A 14,718-nucleotide genomic window follows, 5' to 3' on the forward strand; every position below is an offset into this window, starting at 1 on the left:
CAAGTCCGACTCCCTGACTCCCGACGCGGGGACACTGGCAGTCGAGGCGCAACGAAATGGTGTCTTACACAATGTTGCCAACATTAAAAAATAAAGCCAAATTAGGGAGAAATGAATGTCCTACGTTCTTCACCCGCATCCGGTATTTATCCAACATACCTTAATCGTTGAACCGCCGCATTTCAAAATGGTCCTTATTTTGTTATCGGCTAGCCGTAATGTAATACGGCGGATTATACAATACGACTGCGATACTTATATATAAATCCCCTCGTTAATGTAATTTCATTAAATTTGCTATCTAGTGGCAAACATCAAAATCTTTTACTTGTGACGCACAAGTGTGAGCAATGTAAAATATTATATTTCTAAAAAAAAATGCCTTGTTTATTGTGATTATACGTAGTAAAAGAAAATGTGATTATTAAATTATAATACGAAAGGTGGTCAAATCGCAAAATGCCGTCGTTTTATTTAAAATAATGAAATAATTAGACCAGTTCCGAAAGTACCGGTAAATCCCGGTTTTTTAAAACAGTACCGGTTCTGCAATCCCTAATAAGGATGTTATGCCCATCACTATTCCTTCTGTGTACGTATATTTAGAAACTGTCTCCGCCTCCAATTCGTGCGATAAGGACAACTGCAGCTCGGACCGAAATTCACTCCCAAAAAACTCAAAAATCGAGGTTTCGCTCTCGACTGTTTCCTCCTCCAAAACGCAACCAATCATTATGAAATTTTGAAAATTGTAAGAGGAAGAAATAATCTATGCCGCTATGTTTTGATTTTTTGGATATTTGTTGTCATATTTGTATACTGTGCCTTTTTTTACAGCCAATTCAATTGAGCCGTTTTTGCGATTTTCGAGGCGCTGTAAGTTTCTTCAAAATAGAATAATCCAAAAAAGCAAAACATAGCGGCACAGATATTGATGATATTGATCTTATTTGAAAAAATCATTGCTCTAGGTTAAAAATCCAGGGAGGAAACAGTCGAGAGCGTTTGCATGGAAAAATCACAACTAGGAATTCCTCTTATAAACAAATAATAAATTACCTAACTGATTCTTTTCTTCATTTTGTGTTGCATGCTACATTAACAATTACTGCTATTACACTAAAGTGATAATGTTTCAACAATACTTTCTCTTGACCAGGACTACCGTCTACTTGACCTCATGTCAACTAGTATTTGGACTAGTCACCTGACTTACATTATTATAATTATAAATATGAGTATCGGCTTCATCCCCGCTGCTGCTGTATAAAGGTATAGCTTGCGCGTGCGCACGGCTTAGTTCTCAGCAAGCCGCGCCGGCCGTGGCACCCGCGTAAAGCTCGTACTATAGTACAGTACCTTAAAAATATATATTACGGCGGATCTCGTGTGACGAAAGTGGTGGTGCTTCGATTTCAATTATTAATTCTAGGTAAGTGATTGGATTACTACGGAACTTAATAAACTTATCTAGGGTTCCCATTCGAGCTATTCGAGCCCTTTAATTAGACACCGGTATTTAATATAAATAAATCATTAGCATTTTGAATGCCATGAAAACTATGTTTTTCAGTATTTGTGGGTTTTAAAAACAATGGATAATTTTCCTACATTTATATTAAAATATGTAAAAAGAAAACTGCTTTAATAACTTGTTTATATTATGGGTTTTGTCATTAAGATATTTATCGCCTACCTACAATTTGGTGAATTTGTTTAGTAAAACTTATTCAAATGTCATTAATAATATTGACGACCGGTCTGGCCTAGTGGGTAGTGACCCTGCCTATGAAGCCGATGGTCCCGGGTTCAAATCCTGGTAAGGGCATTTATTCGTGTGATGAACATGGATATTTGTTCCTGAGTCATGGGTGTTTTCTATGTATTTAAGTATTTATACATATTTATATATTATATATATCGTTGTCTAAGTACCCTCAATACAAGCCTTATTGAGCTTACTGTGGGACTTAGTCAATTTGTGTAATAATGTCCTATAATATTTATTTATTTATTTAATATATTCCAGATTATGTGCTGTGGGGCTTGAAAGCTTATAAATAAATACTAACTTATTTAATGAGTTTGATGAAGAATAAATGAGAAATACCTACTGAGAACACTAAGATCAGATTAAAAAGTTTTCTAGCAAACTAAGTTTTGGTAAGTGTCGCTATAAATTATTACTTTCAGCTGTAGACTCAGAAAAGACGATTGAAACTTTGTGAACAATTTACACCGCCTTGACGAGACTGTGATCTAAAGTGACTTGAGCGAGTTGAGCATGAGTTAAATAACATAGTCTGCCAAGCCATTTCCATTTGTATAAAAAAGCGGCAAATTTAAAAATAAAGAGGATTTGTATGATCGCGATTGTTGTGCATACTAGGTGTTGTTTCGTGTAAATTTTCTCAATATGTCAACAATTTTTTTATCAACAATCGACCCAAATTAATTCATCAAACAATAGTAGTCTACCTTTTTGTCGTCTATATTCTCAGTAACATCTTAGATGGCTTTTTATGTCAAAAAATATAATTATCAAATATATAATATATAGAGATAAGTTTATATTATATAGAGTAGGTCTATTTATAGGTAGCTTAAAGGGTTGTTTAAGATTGAAAGTGGTCTTATATTCAATATGAGTAGCCGGCAGTGTTCCCATTTGAGTAGCCTCAGGCTCTCATGCTACGATATAGATTTGTCTGTCGTGGCGTAAGTCGCATTTTTCTCACCATAGTCACCATACGCTGGTTGCGTTGCATGTTATGAATTAGGATATAATTTACTACCGTTAAATGAGCCTACTTTGCTCCAATATTCTTAATTTTAAACAATTTTTATAATTATTATATTATTGTACGTATGTTGATATCGAAGAGAATTTGAAATAGAGGTCTATTGTCAAGAAAACTTTGTAGCGACGTTAATTTACTGGCATATTTCGACACATAATGTTGATATAGAGGAAGGCCAAAAAAGATGTTTATTCTCGTTGCCAGGGAGGTTTTTATACCCAGATTCGGTCCCCTAGGGGGTTGGCAAACAAGTTCGGAAAGGTTGTTAACATTTTGAAATTATGCAACTTTAGTGTACATAGTGTAAGTTTAGTAGACTAGTGATAGTCTACTTACACTAGCTACTTATACTAGTCATAGTATCATTACTATCACGATGTAACATTTAAAAGAGGTTGTGATACTTGTGATATAGTTTTCATATAATAAAAAAGCTGTCGATGCAAAATTATCCAGTGCGGTTTAAGCCTAAAATGTTAAATAGTCTATATGAATCGCCAACATCGATCTCTTCCAAACAACCTTTGGATAGGCTGCGGAAATAAATCATGCCCCCGCCCGACACGATGCGTCCACGCCAGCGGAACATATGTAGCGTCAATTCATGTACGTATTAGGGAGAAGCTAGACGAGCGTAATTTTGTGAGTTGTAAGCTGTGTAATTTCAGCTGCAGAAAATCTAATGTATGTTCGACAGATAACTCATTTTGCGTTGCCGGTAAAACAAACAGGCGTTTTGTATTAAATCGCAGCTGAAATGAACCAACCGAAAGTACGTGACACATACATAATATCTCAAAAAATTACGCTTGTTTCGTGCCACACGAGACGCCACACCGCCCACATTTTTATCAGTTCTTCTTCTTCTTCTTCCTCGCGTTGTCCCGGCATTTTGCCACGGCTCATGGGAGCCTGGGGTCCGCTTGACAACTAATCCCAAGATGTGGCGTAGGCACTAGTTTTTACGAAAGCGACTGCCATCTGACCTTCCAACCCAGAGGATAAACTAGGCCTTGTTGGGATTAGTCCGGTTTCCTCACGATGTTTTCCTTCACCGAAAAGCGACTGGTAAATATCAAATGATATTTCGTACATAAATTCCGAAAAACTCATTGGTACGAGCCGGGGTTTGAACCCGCGACCTCCGGATTGCAAGTCGCACGCTCTTACCGCTAGGCCACCAGCGCTTTTTTATCAGTTATCAAATGATAATAACATTAAATATACAAATCGTAAACCTCTGTAATACTTAGTTTTCTTGGCATAAAACACAGATGCATAATAATACAATCCATGAAGTATTATTCTCCTTATTTCAATAAATAAAATTATTATACAGTTTATAAAATGCTTCCGTCTGTTTGTTACCTCTGTCTATGAATATTAACGTTTGTCTTTACTTTCGAAGTGAGCTATAAAATAAACATTGACATCGTAAAGCCATCGTAATATAATTAACCTGAAATTGCGAAACTATATGATGGTTACGTGTAATTTATTATCTTTTACCTGTGATTGTTTTAATAATACAACCTTTGTTAAGTTAATGAATAGCAAATGAGAAATTTCTCATGCAAAAACCATTAATAACATCCTTATGTACGGTACACTGTACATATCTTTTTATAAGTAGTAATGTTACAGGATAATTATATTAGACATATTTTTGGAATGTTTTGCCAGGAATTGATTTCATTTTCAGTAATTCAAAATGCCACTTAGCTATAAAACTTTGATTTCGTGAGATATAAGATCGTTTCTTATATAAATTTATAAGATAGTTATTGATGACTAACCTTAAAAAACTTACGATTAATTGACGGAAGGACCTCCCTATCGAATAGCAATTGCATGTGTTAAGTAATGCCTCTTTACATTCTACATAGTAATTACTCGTATAATTCGTAGATCCGATTTCTGAAGCAATAATGATTTAGCAGTTACAATAACCTTGAAAACCTCTTAGAACTAATATCTTAATAGAAAGTATGATGGGTAAGTACATACAAATTGAAGTAGGTATTACCATAGATAACTTCTCACTTATAGGTGGTTCAGTGATCCATATCAACCTAAGTGGAGATATTACGTTTCATATACTTACATTTCTTACGCAATTAAATAAATTCAATTATTGAATTTAAAATGTACTGTAACAAATTAAATATTAGCTACAATCGGATTGCTCCGGAGAACCTAATCAAATTTACAGCTACGAATACTGGCAGTATCATTTCCATTCCGGGCACGCGATTATCACGGTTGTAATTCGCTTACAAAGGCTTGTCAAGCCGAGACAATGTCAATCGCGGTTATCTGTTACAAGTACTAATACAATGCCTTATTATTTTTCACTCGCACGTTTTTCCTCGACACGGTTACGGCTGGGTAGGAAACGCGTTGTGAAAGACGCTTGGGTTTGTACAAGTCATTGTAAATAGCTTAATATTATCTGTTCTACCATTACATTACACTCTTACACTGTCGCCGTTAAGGAAAACCCAATGAAATCAATATGGTCGTTTACGTACGTCTAGACAATTAGGTATAGTCACGAACATAAAACATTTTGCCACATTTTACACCTTATAACATTGGCGTATTTACATACACTGTCTTTTCAGCTTTCCTACCTACTCTACAGTCTGTTACCGACACGTGGGCTGTATTAAAAGTAGAATAAAGTAACATAGTTATTTAACTTAGCCATGGCCTTAATTTAATTAATAAACGAAAAATCAATCTTTAATAACTTTCTAACAACATTTTAATTGTAAGTAATGTAATAGCACAGTAAATTGACAAGTAAATGTAGATAAATGACAGTTCTTCATACTTTGATTATTACCATGTTTATTTCAAGACTTAGCGATACCGCGATACCGGTATTACTACACTTAAGATAAGTAAGGCAAATTAAAAGCACTTGTCACGTTGATAAACACATTTACAAACTGGATAAAACATTAAATACAAACCCCGCATTTTTTTTTTTTTTGTAAAAACCAATCTCAGTAACGGTTTGTTAATGGCAAATCCCTGGGGAGTAATTTCTGCACCTTTAAATACTGAAGTGCTCGAATCCTTTCTTCAACTCCCATTTCAGGCTGACCAGGGGCAATTGGCTTATTCTCACGAACTCGCTGAAGAGCCGCTGTTATCAATCGAGCATTGTGTGGATTTCGTCGATTTTGGAAGCGTATTCAATAAAGTCTTGAGCTGCATTTTCACGTCTTACAGCAACTATCGAATATCGTAAGCATTTTAAAGAAAATAAAATATCAGGTTCGCTAAATTTTTGGTTTGTAATTGACAATCCGACGTAAACACGTTTGAAATTGATATGTCAAAGTTTAGAAAAAACTCTTTGATTGATGTATTAAAATCTACATGAACGCAATGCTAAGGACAACAATAATTTTGTGATATTTGTCACAGTTTTTACCCCCGTACCACGACATGCCTTGTACATTAGCCTTAGCCCTCCCACTATACTTAATATGCAGATTTCGGAAATTTAATTGTGCAGTTAATTCACATTATTATGATTTGCCAATACACGCAAAAAATTGCTTACCTGATGCTAATGGATCATATTATTATCAGTTTTAACAGCCAGATTGTAAATTACGATTCTCATGGAACGGGCGGAGTCAGAGCACATTTCACATTTACAGAAAATTTTAAACAGACGTATACTTTCAGAGACGTATACTTTGAGGTAAAACAACGGTAAACCCGCGCGATCTCCAAATTCTTTTTTTTATGATACAGGAGGCAAACAAGCAGCAGATCACCTGATAGGAAGCGATTACCGCTGCCCATGGACACTTGCAGCACCAGAGGGGCTGTAAGTGCGTTGCCGGCATTTAATATGGGAGTACGCTGTTTTCTTGAAGGTTTGAAAGTCGTATCGGTCCGGAAATACCGCAGCAACGCAAGTTTCGCGCGGCGCGCCGTATCTTCTGTTTCTTTCTAATATCCCGGCTTTACGCCCCCTTTTAAGTGCTCACAGGTTGAGCATATACAAAGTGTCAAGTGGGTAAGTTTAATTTTGACAGTTTATGTGAAATAACGAGGTGAATAATTACGATACCGATAAGCATAACCTATTGAATAAATCTCTATTTATTTTAAATTTTAATTATATCTGAATATGATTGGCACAGGATATGCGTTCCTTAAATGGTGATCGAGTTATACCCATTTCTCAAGGGTTTATATAATATCCAGTAAAACTAGTTTCTAGATGCAAGCCAATGTTGAAAACTGTTTTATTTAGCAAGTACCTACGAAAAAATGTATATATGTATTGTTACGTAGTTATAATACACTGTCAGTAACTGAGGCACCGTAATAAGTGTACTACCTAGTGTTCGACCAAGATAAGTCTGCAGCGATTTTGATAGCCAGACTGTGCATGTCTTATTTTAAACCAACGTCAACCTTCTATGAAATTATGACATGTAAATAACACATGCAAGGTCTATGACTATTACTAAATATTACATTTATATGCTCATTAAGATTGTGTCGACCGTCCAATGGCGATCATCTTACTTACCTTTGACTTTATCACCTAAACGGAAAAATGTGGCCACTATTTGTAAATATGTGACAAAGAACAAGAGTTGGGGAATTAGTAGGACAACAATATTAATATACTGATTTATACAGGAATTAATTAGTTTATTAGAAAACACAATTCCCCCAATGAGGGCGCCACTGGACGGTCGACGCCGTCTTATGCGTTTGCCTGACTGCCTCTAAAAGCAGGACTGTATTTTTACAATGAAATAAGTCTCCATAACTAAGTACTAACTAAGTAGTAATTTATAGTCGCATTTGTTAGGTACATACATTATAAATATCAGTTTCAGTTTCCTCTACTTAGCTTTTTACAAAAAATCATTGTTTGTAGATGTAGATGTGTAAAATCTAATACATTATTCACATGCATTATGCGGTAATGGTGGCGTGGATTAATGTTAAAAAATAAGTTTTTGGCAAAAACTTGATTACAGTCCGGCAGCCAACGAGACAGGTGAAACTAAATAAAAGCGAGTAAAAACAAACACGCCTGGTAATTAATGTAAAGGACACCTGTACATATCAAATATTAGTGCAAGTTTCTCCGTATCTAATCAGTCTAAATTACATTTTATCATTCTGCAAACTCACTTTAATGTGCACAAAGCAATGCACTGCTCACCACGTAACCAATATTGTTGCAGTTGCATTATTATAGCCGTCCAGAATTGCAAAAAATAAAAATAGTATTTAGGAGGTATTATAATGCTGCTAAATTGCTTTTGCCTTGTATATCAGGTCTGAGTCAATCGATTCTTGCATTAAATTTAATAATTGAATTTTTTGCTCTGCACTTAATTAAATGCTGAAAATGCAAATCGCAATAGTCACGTAACGTTTCGGGTCAGTTGCTGTAATAACAGGACATTTTGTCGCTTGAGGGGAGAGTGTCACCAATATTTTTATACTGTCTATTAAAATAATAGCTGTTGTGATAAAACAAATGTTGGTACCAATATTAATTTCGGTCAGTGTCACCGGAGCTATTAAAGGCTACATTCGATTTTCGAATGCATTGCAATCGGTTGCATAGCCGCGGAAAATGGCGAATATCCTTAAAATGAGTGATACTCCCGAACACATTGGAATGTTCAAATATTCCGTCCTTCGAGCAACACCGGCTTCCGACACGTCGGAAGGGAGGAGCCTAAGCGATATCTTACCGAACCATTCTGCCATTTTTTGCGGGGGGAAACGTGCACACAGTCGCACTTTTCACTCACTACTTATGACGACTGGTTTGGCCTAGTGGGTAGTGACCCTGCCTACGAAGCTGATGGTCCCGGGTTCAAATCCTGGTAAGGGCATTTATTCGTGTGATGAGCATGGATATTTGTTCCTGAGTCATGGGTGTTTTCTATGTATTTAAGTATTTATAAATATTTATATATTATATATATCGTTGTCTAAGTACCCTCAACACAAGCCTTATTGAGCTTACTGTGGGACTTAGTCAATTTGTGTAATAATGTCCTATAATATAAAAAAAAATCAATCTGTAATGACGACACAAATACAAAGATAAATCTTGCACACCTCGATCTCATTTTGTGTACGGACGAGTCACAACATGCACCACCATAGGTACAGTTGTACCTATGCTTCGGCAGAGGGGAAATAGTATGAATGCCGTCTCCTTACCCGGTGTTGCTCGAAGATTCCGTCGCTCAATTTATCAATCATTGACAATGGCATCGACATTCGCCATTTTCCGCGGCAATCCCGCCTTTTGAAATGTCAGGGGGTATACTTCCCTATTCACTGCGTGCAATGCGGGTGGTGGGGGAACCCGAAACGATCACAGCGCTTCGTACGGCTGTTGCGGCATTAGGGCTGATAGGGTCTCTATTGTTTCCCATAAAGTTTTAAGTCATAATGTATTGTTTGTCCGCATTTTCGTTAGTCGTAATTTGTTTTTTTTTCAGAAACGCGTAACTTTTCAGGACTGGTATAAAACAAACCTAACCTAACTTATCTATAGGATAACCTTACGATAAGCCTGAAAAGTTAACGGTTTCAGAATTATGACTAATGATGATCAGAAAACCATTACATTATCACTTTCAATTATTATGTCTAACAAAGGGATTCGGGGCTAATGGCCTACAGCGAAAAACGTAAATCCAAGTTTCGCTATCTGCCTCTCTACCGCTCTTGCGTATTCGATCGATAAAGAAGCAGATACAGAATTGTTGATTTTCCTTTTTTTACGATAGAGCCTCGGGCATGAGCTGTTAGATGTCACAGGTTTTGCAGTAAACATCATTTATGCTACTTGGTTTGTATGAATAAGTGACAAATAAATAAAAAAGCTATAACTCCCTAGGGAGTTATAGCTTTTTTTCCCCAATTTATAACTCCCGCGGGAACAATATCCTTTGTCCTTCAGAAGACCTGCATGAAATAAGATCTTTTTCGAGCAAGTGTGATGAGAAAATTATTTTAATCTCGTTTTATCCGAACGTCTTTATTACAAATACCTTATAATATACATATATATTTTATAATTTACCTTATAGTATAATAAACCTATAATGTTCTTACTGAATTCGCCCATCGCATATCGGTAGAAAACCTACTAGGTTTTGTAAATTAGACCATTCTCTCATTGCTTTTCATAGTATATTGTATGAAGGTGTAATATATTTAAAGAAGCTTCCAAAACAGTTTCACATTTACGAGTACCTACAATTTGGAGAGAGCCGCTTATATAATTTTTCGTTGCCCTCGCGGTATTGTGTCGAATATCTTGACTTTTACGCGTCATTACATTTCTTTCGTTCCAAATAAGGTATTCTTTTTCGTGACGAAGGTCGAAATATATAGGTAATTTACCAGTAACGGGATCTCTCTTTGTCGACTAACATTCGCAATAAATTGAGACAAACGAATAGTGTGGGGTTTACCCCACAGGGTCTAGGTGTACCTAGCTTTACCATGTCCAAGGCATTTCAGGGTTGATTAGGTCGAGTACGTGTCCATCCTCTTTTCAAACTCCCTTCGGTCGTGTTTTAATTCATCACCACTCGTTGAGAATTTCCTATTTTCTGCACTTGTATCGTAAATAACTATTTAAATTATCATGCTCTGTAAGTGGATAGTTGTTGTTCTAAAATGATACATTATATACGCACTAACGGCCCGATTAGAAGAATGAGATACAATAACGTTAAGTTCTGGTTTAGATAAGTTCTCTTTTAGATATCGTTGTTTGTCGGATAATTGACAGAAGCAGTTCGATTCGGGCAACCAATGACACTTTGACGTTAGAAATATCGTAGATAGATCTTATTGGGATCACAGCGGAATCGAAATAAACGTCAATTTTGACATGTCGTTTAGTTATCGATCTTTCCAAGATCTTTAACGTGTCTTAATCATTCTTCGAATCGAGCCGTAGAGCATTTTACTTTCCCAGTAGGTTTTATTAGTTTATATTTCGACAAGCAATAAAAAATTAATATTAAATGTATTTGTTGTACAATTTTCATTCTATGTTTAACTCCCGATTCTATAAATCACGATTCTTTTCGCTAAATTGTTAATTGAAAGTACCCTCAAGAAATTATATGAAAGTTTGTACTTAGTCATGTTTTTTTAAATACACATGTATTTTACATTCCTCGTATTCGAGAAGAGTAGAGTGTTTAACTTGGGTGAAAAGTACAATTTAAGTCTCGGACATTTCAGTCTCACTACGTTCGAGCGCCAAACTACCTTGACAGAAATGAGCGCTTTTAACGTGCCGTTAATAATCTACTATTTAAACGCAACATACAGCGATTTATCTCTATTTGTTGAAAATTAATTATGCCATTTAGTTTCCTTGAACACTTACCCATACCCCGGAGTTAACGGAATTCAATAAAAACACGATGTATACGCTACTATTGATGCTAACTGTACAAAACCTGGAACTTGCTATTAAACTAAAGGGTATTTACGGCCGGTCTGCTTAGTTGGTACTTGGTACGGACTCTGTCCATGAAGCAAGAGGTCCCAGATTCGAAACCGATAGGGGAATTTATTTGTCTGATGATAAATATGTCGTGTTGTACCTACAAAATGACGACCTGTCTGGCCTAGTGGGTAGTGACCCTGCCTATGAAGCCGATGGTCCCGGGTTCAAATCCTGGTAAGGGAATTTATTCGTGTGATGAGCATGGATATTTGTTTCTGAGTCATGGATGTTTTCTGTGTATTTAAGTATTTATAAATATGTATATATTATATATATCGTTGTCTAAGTACCCGCAACACAAGCCTTATTGAGCTTACCGTGGCACTTAGTTAATTTGTGTAATAATGTCCTATAATATTTACTAAACAAGCCTTATTGAGCTTTTAGTTCAATTTGTATGAGATTATCCCACAACATTGATTTTAATAAACAAAGATTGAATAACGCCTGCGACATCCTAATTTAATCTACAAAATGGAATGGAAGGAAACATAAAGACTTAAAAGTACGAACAGCTATTCAAAACAGAGTAAAAACCAACATGATTTGATAAAATTATATATTTTTACCTTTACACAATACTAAGTAAATAATGCCGGATGTCGGTTAGGTATAATACATGTAGGAGAGTCCGGAAAACCGCTCAAAGATGGACGCGTGAGTTTGAGGGCCGACACGTCAGTGGGGGACCTCAAATAATACGAGTCCATCTTTAGCGTTTCCGGCCGAGACATTACATAGTGCTTTTCACGACTACTGCGAGGAAATAAGAAAACATTTGCATAACTATAAGTACTTTAATATAAATGAATACTTATATTGGCGTGAGGACAATTGTTGAAAGAAAGCGATGTATTTTTGCCAGGAACATTTATATTTTCTTCACCAGAAGAACTCATTTTTATAGCGTAGATACGTGTTTCTTGTATTTTTTAGTCAAACACAATGTACACATTCATTAACTATTTTCCGCCGGTTTTTACTTTCTTTATCATTTTTGAGAGGCGTTTTTCTGTTGTTTGCTTCAAAAATACTCTAAACTTAAAAGCGTGTTTGCTAAAAAAACTTTGATATTTCTTTTTTTTTTAACAAGTTATTGGTCCTATAAATAACTTAATTTTATTTTTGAAGGAAAATGTTGCGCCAAAAAAGACCTTTTACTCGCATTAATGACAGATGATGATAACAATGATCACCAATGACAGATGGTGTCCTGTCGTTTGGCCAAAAGATGTTTAGCAAATTGACACTTGGCAACCAACTACTGGCAAAATTATATTTTAGCAAATCATTTTTTTACAACAATATTTTTGACAAATTATTCTTATTACCAAATAATTAACTAATAAAATTTCATTTCATAACAGATCTTTTTGACAAATGATTATTTAACAACAAAGTTAACAAATAAATCTATCAATGGTCAAAAAATGTTTGCTATAATGTATTATTTGACATGTGTTTCTGTACTAATAAATTGTAAGCGAGCCAGACCTGTCGGGGCAATCCGACTCGGATAGGTTAGGTTAGAAGCCTAAGGCGGGAGCTTTGCTCCCGCCTTAGGCTTCGAGGTTATTTTTTTTTTAACAACGCGAAAAAATGTAAGCAACGATTGCTTGCTTGTCTTGCAACTAAGTAACTTACCTCAAAATAATCTGGCCCAAATGAAAATTGCAACCATGCAGAATTATTCCCTCAAAGTTTGGTGAATGTATAAATTTGCTAAACATATTACTAGGTGACATGAAAAATATAAAATTGATACTTTGTATTTTGACATATTGTAATAATGTATTATTTACTAAATGATTATTTTTCAAGTGACTTTTTGTAAAATGATACATTTGCGGAATAACATATTTGCCAAATAATACTTTGGTGAAACGTTTATTGTAAAATTTAAATTTGCCAACATTGTTTTGGTTAAACATTAGTGAACCATGACAGATGATGATAACAATGAAACATTGTAGTACTAGTTTTAGACCATCTACTGCCACATTTCCGAACAGTGGCGTGAAAAAGACAGTTATTTCAATAACCCAAACGCCGAGAATAGCTAATGAAAACCTGAAAGGTACGATTATGATTTATTGATATCTTTAAAGGAACCTCCGTCAATGAGACAAGCGTATTGGATTTTACGAGGAAAATAAAACGCGTCACCACTGCCCAAATAAGTATTGGAAAGACCACTGAGGAGCGCATAGCGTATATTTGTCAATAATGATTACATTCGAGTTTTGATACACCGAACGAGATGTTACGTGAGAAATGAGCCAAGAAGATATTACTAAGGAAAATGTCTGTTAAAATAAAAAGGAGGTCGGTACCAATTTATTTACGATATTTATCAAAATCCCTATAAACTCACAAAATCAAATTACAAAGTTCTTCAAGAACAACTCGTCATGTAATGATAAGGGAAATAGCTCGATCTTTGTCGTATTTACCAACATTAAAGTTGGTTTGTACTGTCATCATTTGATTCGAATCAAAAGCCGCATTACGCTTGGAGCTATTGTTAAGCCAATTTTAAGATAACAATTTTCTTAAGCAACAGATTTCAGATATCGCAGCTGTGTTTAACTTATTCATGTTACCTTGACAGTCGTCACCCGTGTTTTAAAGTAGGTATTGCGTAATAAAGAGAGTAAAACGAGTTCGTTTACTCATTGTGCCTTTCTTCGCGCACCAATCGCCTTGAACGTATGATCACGTGCACTGGAATCTGGTTCAATTTATTTTAACAGCTCGTAACATGGTGACCATATGAATCCTTTTTATAATACATATTCGTAAAGTCTATAGTATTTTTCACATAGCTTGGGTATGGTGACAGCCAAACTCTATGAAAAATACTATATTTATATCATTGTATGACTATAAAGTGGCTATATGGAAAATGGCACAATTTCACAAGACATACAGCGTCACAGCTGTTAAAATATATTGTCGAATTGTAACCATGTGCACTTGATCGAGAAACATATTTCTTGTTTATATCTCTCGCCTAGCGTGCTCTCTATCTGCCGCATCCTATCACATCAATCTTTCTCCGCCCGTTCATTTGATATTGCGTGTTAATCATATTATAATAAAGATACACGATGATACGTAATGCAGTTTCCGTTCAATGTTAGCGGTTACTTTGCGTGTGAATTTTTCTAGAGAAATGAGCGTGGTTAAATTATGTAACAGTGAGTAAACATGTGTAATCCAATTAATAAAGATAGATACGTATATGTATGTTGTAATTTTTAAGCCGCCTATCGTTATATATTAAATGAGTTTATAGCTTTCGTAATATTTAACATCCCATAACTTTATCGTTAAGGCAAAATGAGGTCTAACCTAACCTAACCT

The 14,718-nt window shown here is 35.4% G+C and overlaps 1 protein-coding gene across 4 annotated transcripts in view; it reads left to right on the plus strand.

Annotated features, from left to right (window-relative positions):
- Window positions 1-1,279: 1,279 nt before the first annotated feature.
- LOC133516044 (peroxidase-like) overlaps window positions 1,280-14,718 on the plus strand; it is a 105,358-nt gene continuing 91,919 nt past the window's right edge. For 2 of the 4 annotated variants that reach the window (XM_061848761.1, XM_061848762.1), the window contains exon 1: window positions 1,291-1,432. The gene's annotated coding sequence lies outside the window, so the exon portion shown is untranslated. Of the gene's footprint in view, window positions 1,433-14,718 lie in introns of all 4 variants that reach the window. The other 2 variants (XM_061848763.1, XM_061848760.1) reach the window with 2 other exon arrangements.

The sequence above is a fragment of the Cydia pomonella genome, chromosome 3 (genome assembly GCF_033807575.1).
Source record: "Cydia pomonella isolate Wapato2018A chromosome 3, ilCydPomo1, whole genome shotgun sequence".
NCBI lineage: Eukaryota > Metazoa > Arthropoda > Insecta > Lepidoptera > Tortricidae > Cydia > Cydia pomonella.